At 45.5% G+C, this 12,345-nt stretch overlaps 1 protein-coding gene across 1 annotated transcript in view; it reads right to left on the reverse strand.

Annotated features, from left to right (window-relative positions):
- DIPK2A (divergent protein kinase domain 2A) overlaps positions 1-12,345 on the reverse strand; it is a 55,629-nt gene that overhangs the window by 8,671 nt on the left and 34,613 nt on the right. The window lies entirely within an intron of this gene.

A 12,345-nucleotide genomic window follows, 5' to 3' on the forward strand; every position in this document is an offset into this window, starting at 1 on the left:
CCCTTCCCCCGGCCATCAGGCACCGATCAACCCATGGTAAACAGGGAACCAGGGGTGGGTGGCAGTGGGGCCGGCTGCGGGCAGCTGGGGAAGATGGCCCTGATCGCAGGCTAGGCCTAGGGACCGTACCTGCGCACGAATTTTGCGCACCAGGCCTCTAGTCTATATACATAAAAGCCTAAGCGACCATTCAACTGGTAGATATGATGCGCACTGACCACCAGGAAGCAGACGCTCCGACAGGTAAGTTAGCTTCCTGCTGGGGTCTGGCCGATGGGAACTGGGCGAGATAGGCTGGACACACCCTGAAGCCCTCCAGTGGTCCCTCCTGGCCTGATCATGCATCAGTGGGGTCCCGGATCGTGAGAAGGTGCAGGCCAGGCCGAGGGACCCCACTGGTGCATGAATCCATGCACCAGGTCTCTAGTTATAAATATAATAAGTGTTAGTTACTAAGAAGTGGTATAGGTTCTAGGGGTGGAATTCAGAGGATTCTGGGAAGTGTCTTTTAACCTACCCCTATCTTAGCAAGGTTTTCTAGAAGATTTTATTATAACTACTGGGAGGATTAACATCCTAAAACAGAAAGCTTTATGACCATGAACTATTATTTTCAAATTAAATAAAACGATAGGCTTTATCTGAGGTACTTTCTAGTGCTAAAATGCCCACCGACAAAAGGACGGGAAGTAATATTTTAAAGAACTTCTTGGAAAATCATATGACCAGAGGAGGTGTGTTTTATTTGTTTGTTTTATAAATATATTTTTATTGATTTCAGAGAGGAAGGGAGGAGGGGGAGAGAGGGAGAAGAAAAAGAGAGAGAGAGAGAGAGAGAGAGAGAGAGAGAGAGAGAGAGAGAGAGAAAGAAACACCAATGATGAGAGAGAATCATTGATTGGCTGCCTCCTACACGGCCCCTACAGGGAATCGAGCCTACAACCTGGGCATGTGACCTTGACCGGACTCAAACCCAGGACCCTTCAGTCCGCAGGTTGATGCTCTAACCACTAAGCAAAACCGGTAGGACAAGGTATGTTTTAAGAGCCATTCCTTCAGCCTTACACCTTTCTTAAATTGGAAAAAAAAATTCTGAGAAAATGTTTATACCAGTACTGCAGGGAAAACAACGGAAAACACTGCAGAATAGAAATGTGCCTATTTCTATGGATAATAATTAAACAATCCATATGTGTTAAGAGAGCTGGAGATGAGGCTTTTCTTCTTGAACTTCTCAAGAAAGTAATATTAACTTTAGCCTTAGCTTTTATAAAACTGACAAAATTTAAGTCTTACATTAAAATTTTTATCAACTTTAAGAACAAGAGGGAGAACCAAGATGGCGGCATAGGTTAACGCCGGAGTTTGCTGCTTTGAACAACTACTTCAAAAGTAAAACTAAAAGACAGAAGAGACATCACCCAGAACCACAGGAACGCTGGCTGAGTGGAAGTCCTACAACTAGGAGGAAAGAGAAACGCATACGGACACTCAGAGGAGGCGCAGTGCTGAAGTCAAATTCTGAGGTGCGGAGTGTGCGGAGCGGGCTGGCGGCGGAGGGCGCGGTTGTTGTTTTCAATCGGGAGGGAGTCGCAGACGCTGAGCTCCAGATACAGGCGAGTCTTTAGGGACCCAGACTCAAACGGGAGAAGCGGGACTGTCTGGCTTCGGTCAGAGCGAGTGCAGCTTTCTCTCCGAGCTTTGCAGCGGGTGCTGGGACTCAGAGAGGCAGAGCTCCTGGGGACAGGACTGAGAGCCGCCATAACTGCTCTCTCCAGCCCACCCTGTTGATCCTGTGCGACCCGCCCTACCCAAGCCCTGCACAGAGGCATTTACTGGATAGCCTCAGGCAAAGGCTAAATTAGCACCTCCCTAGAGGACAGAAGTTCTCTCACTGCTGACACAGCTGATTCTAATAGCCACTTGGCCTGGAGGTCAAACCCTCCCTGGGATTAGCTACAACAATCAAGGTTTAACTATAAGACTGCGAACAAAGACCACTAGGGGGTGCACCAAGGAAGCATAACAAAATTCGGAAACAAAGAAACACGACAAAATTGTCAAAGGAAGATATAGAGTTCAGAACCACACTTTTAAGGTCTCTCAAGAACTGTTTAGAAGCCGCCGATAAACTTAATGAGATCTACAAGAAAACTAATGAGACCCTCGATGCTATATTGGGGAACCAACTAGAAATTAAGCATACACGGACTGAAATAACGAATATTATACAGACTCCCGACAGCAGACCAGAGGAGCGCAAGAATCAAGTCAATGATTTGAAATGCGAGGAAGCAAAAAACACCCAACGGGAAAAGCAAAATGAAAAAAGAATCCAAAAATGCGAGGATAGTGTAAGGAGCCTCTGAGACAGCTTCAAGCGTAACAACATCAGAATTATAGGGGTGCCAGAAGATGAGAGAGAGCAAGATATTGAAAACCTATTTGAAGAAATAATGACAGAAAACTTCCCCCACCTGGTGAAAAAAATGGACTTACAGGTCCAAGAAGCGCGGAGAACCCCAAACAAAAGGAATCCAAAGAGGACCACACCAAGACACATCATAATTAAAATGCCAAGAGCAAAAGACAAAGAGAGAATCTTAAAAGCAGCAAGAGAAAGAAACCCAGTTACCTACAAGGGAATACCCATACAACTGTCAGCTGATTTCTCAACAGAAACTTTGCAGGCCAGAAGGGAATGGCAAGAAATATTCAAAGTGATGAATACCAAGAACCTACAACCAAGATTACTTTATCCAGCAAAGCTATCATTCAGAATGGAAGGTCAGATAAAGAGCTTCACAGATAAGGAAAAGCTAAAGGAGTTCATCACCACCAAACCAGGATTATATGAAATGCTGAAAGGTATCCTTTAAGAAGAGGAAGAGGAAGAAAAAGGTAAAGATACAAATTATGAACAACAAATATGCATCTATCAACAAGTGAATCTAAGAATCAAGTGAATAAATAATCTGATGAACAGAATGAACTGGTGATTATAATAGAATCAGAGACATAGAAAGGGAATGGACTGACTATTCTTGGGGGGGAAAGGGGTGTGGGAGATTCGGGAAGAGACTGGACAAAAATCGTGCACCTATGGATGAGGACAGTGGGTGGGGAGTGGGGGTGGAGGGTGGGGCGGGAACTGGGAGGAGGGGAGTTATGGGGGGGAAAAAAGAGGAACAAATGTAATAATCTGAACAATAAAGATTTAAATAAAAAAATAAAAAATAAAATAAAAAAATAGTAAAAGAAAAACAAACAAAAAAAAATAAAATAAAATTTTTATCAACTTTAAAACAAAAAGATTTTAAAAACTCAACAGCATCCAAATAATTACCTATTTTCATTTGTGTTTCATTTCCATTCTATCAGTACACAACTAGTTTTATATGTAACTTGTTTATTTTTTATTTTAACATCTTCAGTTTTGTGATAAAACACTAATTATATAAATTAAAAATTTAGATATGACAATATGAATCTTTAGATATAGTAGCTAATTGATTTAGTTTCTGTTCAGAGAAAATATTTACTGGCTCTTTAGCAATTAGGAGAAAACACATTTTTAATCTTATACCTGAGAATTTGTTCTTTTTTTAGGGCATTGTGAAAAGTGAAAGACTGCCTCCTGTCCAATGTGAAGTGCAAAAAAAAACTGTTTGCTAATCACGTTATTTTCAACTTTTCCTCCCAACTTAATTACTTACATGACCTTGAAAATTTAGACAAAATGTTTACAAAAGATTTAAATGTTTCCCAGAAGTATTCATGTATCAAGTCACTGGCATAAAAAATAAAATCACTAAAAATAAGTAAATATATAATATTATATAGTTTTAACATGCAAAAACTAAAACAAAACACTCCTCCATATAATTCTCGTGTATTATTCACATGCCATACTGTAAAACAGATACAAACGTATCTTTGTGAAAACAAAATGGCCTTTGACAACAGGTAAAAAGGAAACCCTGCCAAAATCTGCACATGTACAAATATCTCCTTGTTTATGGAGCCTTTCCAACTGGCAAAACAGAGTCAAATATACACTTCATTACCCAAGTCCCAGATAGAAGAGGGTAACATATATGAACAAATGTCACACTGAGCAACTTTATATTCATACTAGAGGCCCAGTGCATGAAATCTGTGCATGGGTAGGGTTCCTAGGCCTGGTCGGTGATCAGGGCCAATCGGGGCCTTCCGGCTGTTGGCCGAGGCCTTTCTATCAGCTGCCAGCTGGGGGCCTCTCTTCCCCGGCTGCTGGCCAGGGGCTTCCTTCATTCTGCACCACCCCCTGGTGGTCAGTGCACGTCATAGCGAGTGACAGAACTCCCAGTCTCCCAGTCAAACTCCCGCAGGGACACTTTGCATATTAGCCTTTTATATGTATACTAGTAGCCTGGTGCACGAAATTCGTTCACAGGGGTGGGAGGGGGGGGAAGGGGCCCCTCAGTCTGGCCTTCACCCTCTCCAATCTGAGACCCCTCAGGGAATGTCCAACTACCTGTTTGTGCCCACACTTTTAACAGATAACAGCTCCATTGTTGTTTCTTTCTTATGCTTAAAACCATTGGAATTAGTAGGTACTCAAAGTGTGTATACATTTTGGGGGGACACTCTGTATATCTCTAGTCAGCAGTGAAAGAAACCAACAGCAGATTTGGAACCCCCAGACAGGGCACCTCGCTCACTCCCCACATGTCTCCCCACTTCACTTTCCACCTTCGTGGGCAGCAGGAGAATCAACGTTTTCTCTCATTAATTCGGAAAAGCACGTCCTGTCACCTGCTGCCTGGCAGGAGTGCACTAGGCCCCAAGCAAGCGAGGCTCAGTCAGGGCAGCCTTCGCTCATGGGTGTTGGCACCCAAAGTGCACATCCCTCCTCTACAGTCACCCCGACTATCCCACTGAGAGGACGGAATTCCTCTCTGCCTCTGGGTTCTTGATCTTGAACGCTGACCAAAGGCACCTCACCAGGTGTGTCTGTCTGCATCTGTTCCTGCCCCAGCACCTGCATTAACCCCCTAGAGGTGATCTATTAGCTGCACTGGCCTCCGTGGGAACAGGGCATCACCACACCGACCTCTCATTGTCATCTCACAGGTGCCCACCCTCAGCACCCAGAACACCCAGACACTCTCCAAAGGACATGAGCGCATCAGAGGGGATGTGTGCACATCCTGTGGGTGTGTTAGGCATGCTGGGTTGATGGAAGTGCGGTGGAGAGATGGGGGGAACTTGTGCACACCTTGGTTTGCAACTCTTGCAGGCGTAGGGAGGGTGACAGTGTGCTGGGGGATGTTCGCAAGCCAGGGGGGATGTGCACACCGGAGGCCTCTGGCTTTGCAGATCCGTAAACCCCCGTGGTGCGGTTAGGAGGACGTCAGTCTGGCCCGCCACGGTGGCTGTCACTGCGATCCTGCACCTTCTGGGCCAGGAGGTGGATCTTGTGCAGCCACTCCTGGGCGCTGATGGCCTGCAGGCGCTACTTCAGCTCAGCCTGCAGGCTCCACTTGGAGCACTCACAGCTGTCACCACCGCCATGTGGGGAGTGCAGGCCGCCCTCCGCTGGCCTGCCTCCCCTGTCCAGAGGCTCTCTGCACTGCTCACCTGCACAGAATGACTGGGGCTGGGCGGAAGCCAGGTGTTCTGCCCTCCCCAACCCCGGCCGATCCGCCCCTGTGCGAGCTGCTGCCCTGCCGGGAAGGGTCACAGATCCGGGTCCCGGGACCGCGGACAGCCTTAAGTGCTGCCCCCCGCCCAGCAGGGTCACAGATCTGTGTCTTGGTCCCATGGACAGCCCTAAGCGCTGCCCCCCGCCCGGCAGAGTCACAGGTCCGGGTCCAGGGACAGCGGACAGCCTTCCACGGTGCCCCCCGCCCACGAGGTCACAGATCTGGGTCCGGACCGAGGACAGCCTCAAACGCTGCTGCCCTCCTTCAGTATGCAAATTAGCCGCCATCTTGTTGCTTCAGGGTGGGGGTCCCCACTGGGGTGGATGGCCAGTCTGGGTGAGGGGATGATGGCTGTTTTCAGGCTGGCGGGTGACTGAAGCTCCCAACCTCTCCTTTTTTTCTGTTTTGTTTTGTTTTGTTTTTTTAATTCTGGGATTTATTTACCTTCTATGGCTGCCACTGGAGCTGAGAGCCGGCTTTAACTCTGAGGCTCGGCTCCAGCTTGAGGCCTCCACTGCTGAAAGCAGGAATCTAGGGTTTGTTTGGGTTCTATACTTGCAACATTGTTTCGGTCCTGCTCGCTCCGGCTCTGATGGCTGAAAGCAGGTTTCTGGGGTTTGTTTAGGTTCTATAATTGCAACATTGTTTCTTAGACTGCAGCTCAGAGCCCAGCAGGGGCAGGCGGGGAACCTTGGCTTCCTCCTTCACTGGAGCAAGCAAGCCTCCTGTTCGCTTCAGCTGCCTGGCTGCTGGCCGCCATCTTGGTTGGCAGTTAATTTGCATATTGCCCTGATTAGCCAATGGGAAGCATGTCAGAGGTACGGTTAATTACCATGTTTGTCTATTATTAGATAGGATATATATATATATATACACATATATATATATATATACACACACACACACATATATATAGATAGATAGATAGTGATTTCTGATAATGTTAACTGAAATATTGTTACTCCTCATTATAAGAAGAGCACTACAATTCTTCCATATAGTTTGCTACCTAAATCTTTTGGAAGAACTCTAATAAATGAATTTGCACAATTTGCTCAGATGACAAGAATTTTTCATTGTATAATCAAAATCGCCAGATTTCATTAATGAGAACAGAATTCTACTAAAAACATTGCATGTAGTACAAAGAAAATGCTCAAAGGGAGCCAACATAAGTATAATTATACTAGGGGCCCAGTGCACGAATTTGTGCACCTTGAAAGGAACTGTGGACCGAGGCTACGGTGGGCACAGGGGCGGGTCTTGGCCCATCTTCCACGCCCCCACCCAGCTCTTCCCACCGTGGCCCTGGTCCCCTGTCTGCCAGCAGCCTTGCTTCCACTGCTGCAACTCCCATGCGCTGATGGCTCTGGCCCCACTTGCACCCACTGACAGCATGGAGTGATTGGGGTCGGTGCCAGCAGCGGGTGTGAGCAGGGCCGGTGCCAGCAGCAGGTGCAAGTGCCAGGTGGGACTGAGGCGCACAGGAGCAAAGAATTTTCAGTAACCACCAGAGGCTCGCCCCGATGACAGCGACAGGCTGTCTGGCGCCCCTGCTCGCCTGCTCTAACAACCCATCACAGCCTATGCCCATCATACTCCACACTCTGCTGCCTGTTGCTGACGCCCGCTAGGTTCCATGCGTGCCCCCTGGTGATTAGTGCATGTCATAGCGACCAGTTGTTCGGTTGTTCCACCGTTTGGTTTATTTGCATATTAGCCTTTTATTATATAGGACTTAAAACGATCATGGCTTAGCACTAGCTGGGTGACTCAGTTGGTTGGAGTGTCACCCTGTACACCTAGGTTGCCAGTTCAACCCTTGGTAGGGGTGCATATGGAAGGCAACCAATTGATGTTTCTCTCTCCTACTACCTTACTCTCTCTCTAAAATCAATAAAACATATCCTCAGGTGAGGAGTAAATAAAACACCAAAAAAACAATCCTGACTTAGAACCAAAATTACCATGGTCAGGCAGTTTGAGGCAAAATTTTAAGACTTTATGGCTTGGATTTCTTAAGTATATCAAACAATAAGAAACACAATTTCTTACTTCTGATTACCAAACTCCCACAAGAGTATAAAACACAGTAATAGTATAAGACATTTACTGAAGTCCACACTTTTAAAATTTTAAACCAAGCCCTAACAGGTTTGGCTCAGTGGATAGAGCGTTGGCCTATGGACTAAAGGGTCCCAGGTTCGATTCTGGTCAAGGGCATGTACCTTGGTTGTGGGCACATCCCCAGTAGGGGGTGTGCAGGAGGCAGCTGATCGATGTTTCTCTCTCATCGATGTTTCTAACTTTCTATCCCTCTCCCTTCCACTCTGTAAAAAATCAATAAAATATATATTAAAAAAAATTTTTAAACCAAATCTTACAATCAGATTTTCAAAATGGCTAGAACAGGCACATCATTTAAAGTAATCGGAAATAAAATGTATTTTAATGAATTTACATTTGAAAAAATATATACAAATATTTTTCTGTCAGGAAGGAGTGCTTAAAGGTAGAATGATTTAAATTATAATTAGATTAGAGGCACTCTAATTATTCAGGGTTTTTCATCAATTTTGAATGTATGTCATAAAGTATAGTATGTAAAGCTTTTTAAACTAAATAATAGTTTAAGATTGTACAACTGCAAGAAACAGCTATAATATTACTGTATTTTAAAAGAAAGCATCTGTTAAGTATTACTACCAATGCTAATATTAAAAGTTGAAATTTAAGTATTAAGCCAAACATGTTTTACTAAGATTTAAAGAAATATTAAATATTTTCACCGTTAATTTATAAAATAAAAAGTATTTTAAGCTGAAACAAGATAAATCACCATGTCTAGGTATCTTTTTTTGTTTTTGTTTTAAATAGAAAATCTTAAGTTACTTCTTGGATATCATAAAACTCAAATAATATTAATAACAATGATATATGTATTAACAGCAGCCTAAAAACAAGCTTTCAGGAGCAAATAAACAAAACCACTATGGTCACCTTACATTCTAAGAGTAAATAAAATGAATATGACATAAATATCTATAATCAAGGTAAGGAAATTTAGATAATTTTATATTCTTTATGATGTATAATATAAAGTTCTATATTTAAAGGATAATATTGTATACTAGAAGCCCGGTGCATGAAATTAGTGCACTTGGGGGGGGGCGGGGAAGGAGGGGTGTCCCTCAGCCCAGCCTGCACGCTCTCCAATCCGGGACATCCCTCTCACAATACGGGACTGCTGGCTCCCAACCTCTTGCCTGGCTGCCTGCCTGATTGCCCCTAACTGCTTCTGCCTGCAAGCCTGATCACACCCTAACCACTCCCCTGCCAGCCTGATCAATGCCTAACTGCTCCCTTACCAGCCTGATTGCCCTCCGCTGCAGGCCTGGTCCCCCCCAAATGCCCTCCCCTGTAGGCCTGGTTGCCCCTAACTGCCCTCCCCTGCCGGCCACCTTGTGCGAGGGTGTGATGGTCACTTTGCATATTACCTCTTTATTATATAGGATAAGTAGAATAGTGAACCTAAAAATAAATGGCTACCTTTCAAAGTCCATTTTCACTTCTGCCTCTCACTAGCTGTATAACCCTGGCAAAGTCAAAACTTCTTAGACCTTAGTATCTTCCTCTGTATAATGGAAATATCTCTTGTATCAACATATTCATCAGGCAATACAAGGATCAAAGAAAAAAAAAAGCATAAAATTTTTTTATGTAGATTTAATACTTCTTTATAAAGAATTAATTACCAAAACATTTTCATATTTCCTAATTCAATCTGATGAATAAAAAGTCCAGATATTCATCAACAGATGTGCTTACTTTGATATTACCTACCTGAAAAGCATCTATAAATAATGAACTCCTTCTAAATATAGCCAAGAATGATTAAACCAGAAATATATCTTCACTATTCTCTAGCAGTTTTTAATTTACAATGGGATATGTAAATTAGTTACCAGATTTTCACTCAGTGCTCTGAAAAATATACAGAGCAACCACAAGTACTAAAAATATATTTATAATTTGGCAACACATATACCCATAAATAACAGCATTTAATTTGCTTTTCATTGAATATGTAAACAATACAAAATACATCTAAATTCTGAAGTAACCTATCACCTATCATAACAAGTATCATGTTTATGTACTCAACTAGAGGCCCGGTACACAAAAATTTTTGCACTCGCGGAGGAGGGGGGGGGGTAGGGCCTCAGCCCGGCCTGTGCCCTCTCGCAGTCTGGGACCCCTTGGGAGATAACGACCTGCTGGCTTAGGCCTGCTCCGGGGTGGCAGAGGGCAGGCCCAATCCCTGGGTGCAGCCCCTGGTTGGGCTCAGAGTAGGGCCGATTGGGGGGTTGGGGCACCGCCCCCTGTCACACTCAAGGCAGAGTCGATGGGGAGGTTGTGGCGCCACCCCCTATCACGCATAGAGCAGAGCCAATCAGGAGGTTGGGGCGCTGCCCCCTGTCACACAAAGAGCAGGGCCGATCAGGGGGTTGGGGAGCTCCCCCCCCCCGTCACGCACAGAGCAGGGCCCATCAGAGGGTTGGGGAGCTCCCCCCTGTCACTCACAGAGCAGGGCCCATCAGGGGGTTGGGGAGCTCCCCCCTGTCACAGAACAGGGCTGATAGGGGAGTTGGCACACCGCCCCGTCATACACAGAGCAGGGCGGATCAGGGGGTTGGGGCGCCGCCCTCTATCACCCACAGAGCAGGGCAGATCAGGGGGTTGGGGCGCTGCCACTGTCACACTCAGAGAAGGGCCGATGGGGAGGTTATGGCTCTACCCCATCACACACAGAGCAGGGCCCGAGGGGGGGGGGGGCGGGTGCCGCTCTCTATCACCCACAGAGCAGTGCCGATCAGGGGGTTGGGGCGCCTTCACCTGTCACGAACAGAGCAGGGCCGATAGGGAGGTTGTGGCCCCGCCCCCTGTCACACACAGAGCCGCAGGGCAATCAGGGGGTTTGGGCGCTGCCCCCTGTCACACTGATCCTGTTGCCGGGAGGCCTCTCAGCTCCGCTGATCCCAGTGCTGGGAGGCATATTACCCTTTTACTATATAGAACAGAGGCCTGGTGCACGGGTGGGGGCAGGCTGGTTTGCCCTGAAGGGTGTCCTGGATCAGGGTGGGGGTCCCCACTGGGGTGCCTGGCCAGCCTGGATGAGGGGATGATGGCTGTTTGCAGCTGGTCACACACCCTTCTGGGTGGAGGTCCCCACTGGGGTGCCTGGCCAGTCTGGGTGAGGGGCTGAGGGCTGTTTTCAGGCTGGGACTGAAGCTCCCAACTGCTCCTTTTTTCCTCTTTTTTTTTTTTTTTTTATTCTGGGCCAGCTTTAGCTCTGAGGCTCCAGCTCTTAGGCCTCTGCTCCTGAAAGCAGGTATCTGGTTTGTTTCGGTTCTTGAAACTCTGTATCAACTCCAGCTCTGAGATCCCAGCCAGCCGGCTGAAAGCTGGTTTCTGGGGTTTTGTTTAGCGTCTATATTTGTTACAATGTTTGAAACTGCAGGCTCAGAGGCCTGCAGTGGCCCGCGGGGAACGTTGGAGTCCTCTGTCACTGAAGCAAGCAAGCCTAATGTTAGTTTCAAGCTGCCTGGCTGTTGGCCACCATCTTGGCTGACAGTTAATTTGCATATTGCCCTGATTAGCCAATGGGAAGGGTAGCGGTCGTACGCCAATTACCTTGTTTCTCTTTTATTAGTGTAGATAAAAAGGATGTGAAATCTAATTCTAGAGTCGGAAGATACCTGAATTGTAAATCTAGTTCAGTGGTCAGCAAACTGCGGCCCCTTGAGTGTGGCTCTTCCACAAAATACCACGTGTGGGCACGCACGTACAGTGCGATTGAAACTTCGAGGCCGCACTCAAGGGGCCAAAGAGCCGCATGTGGCTCTTGAGCCGCATTTTGCTGACCACTGATCTAGTTCAATCTTATCAGCACCATTTAAGTGATTCACCTAAACTCAAAAGCAAAGTCAAGCAAATACAACCTCCTCAGTCCAGGAGTCCCGTTTCAGAAGTTTTCAGAAGCATCTCATATTAAGCAATACCTCTAGTAGTGTGTGAGAGAACCTCACAAAAACATCTATTATTGCTGCAAAAATAACGTAAGCTTGTTCATCCTAAGTGGAATAAAGCACATAAATTACCTCATGTTTTTTTCACATTTATTATTATTTTTTTAATTTGATAAAACCTATTTTCTACAGAGTTTAAAATATGGAATTGCTGATAAGGGACTGTAGGTTAACCCACATTTCATTGGCTACTATATATAAGCAGCTGCAGTAAAAAGCAGTGAGAAAATTGTTGTGGAATGAAAATATTTTGAATTAAAAAATCCTAGATCTAGCCTAACTTCACCATGAAATGCTAAGTAAACAGTTGTAAATAAAATATAGTCCTTATTCTCAAGATTTTTTAGCCTGAGTTGGGAGGATGGTTATTAAACACAAATTATAAATCATGGAACTTGTTACCAATGACAGAAAAATAGAGTCTATCAAGAAAGAGTAGAGGATGGTGCATGGTCAAGCTCCCAGGAACAAGCTGGAATTACAACTGAAATACGAGAAGGCTTCCTGAATATTCAATGAAAAACTCACAGGAGAGAAACTTGATACCCAAGGACCAAAGGTGGAGCCGG

This window comes from Myotis daubentonii, chromosome 3, assembly GCF_963259705.1.
Source record: "Myotis daubentonii chromosome 3, mMyoDau2.1, whole genome shotgun sequence".
In the NCBI taxonomy this organism is placed as follows: domain Eukaryota; kingdom Metazoa; phylum Chordata; class Mammalia; order Chiroptera; family Vespertilionidae; genus Myotis; species Myotis daubentonii.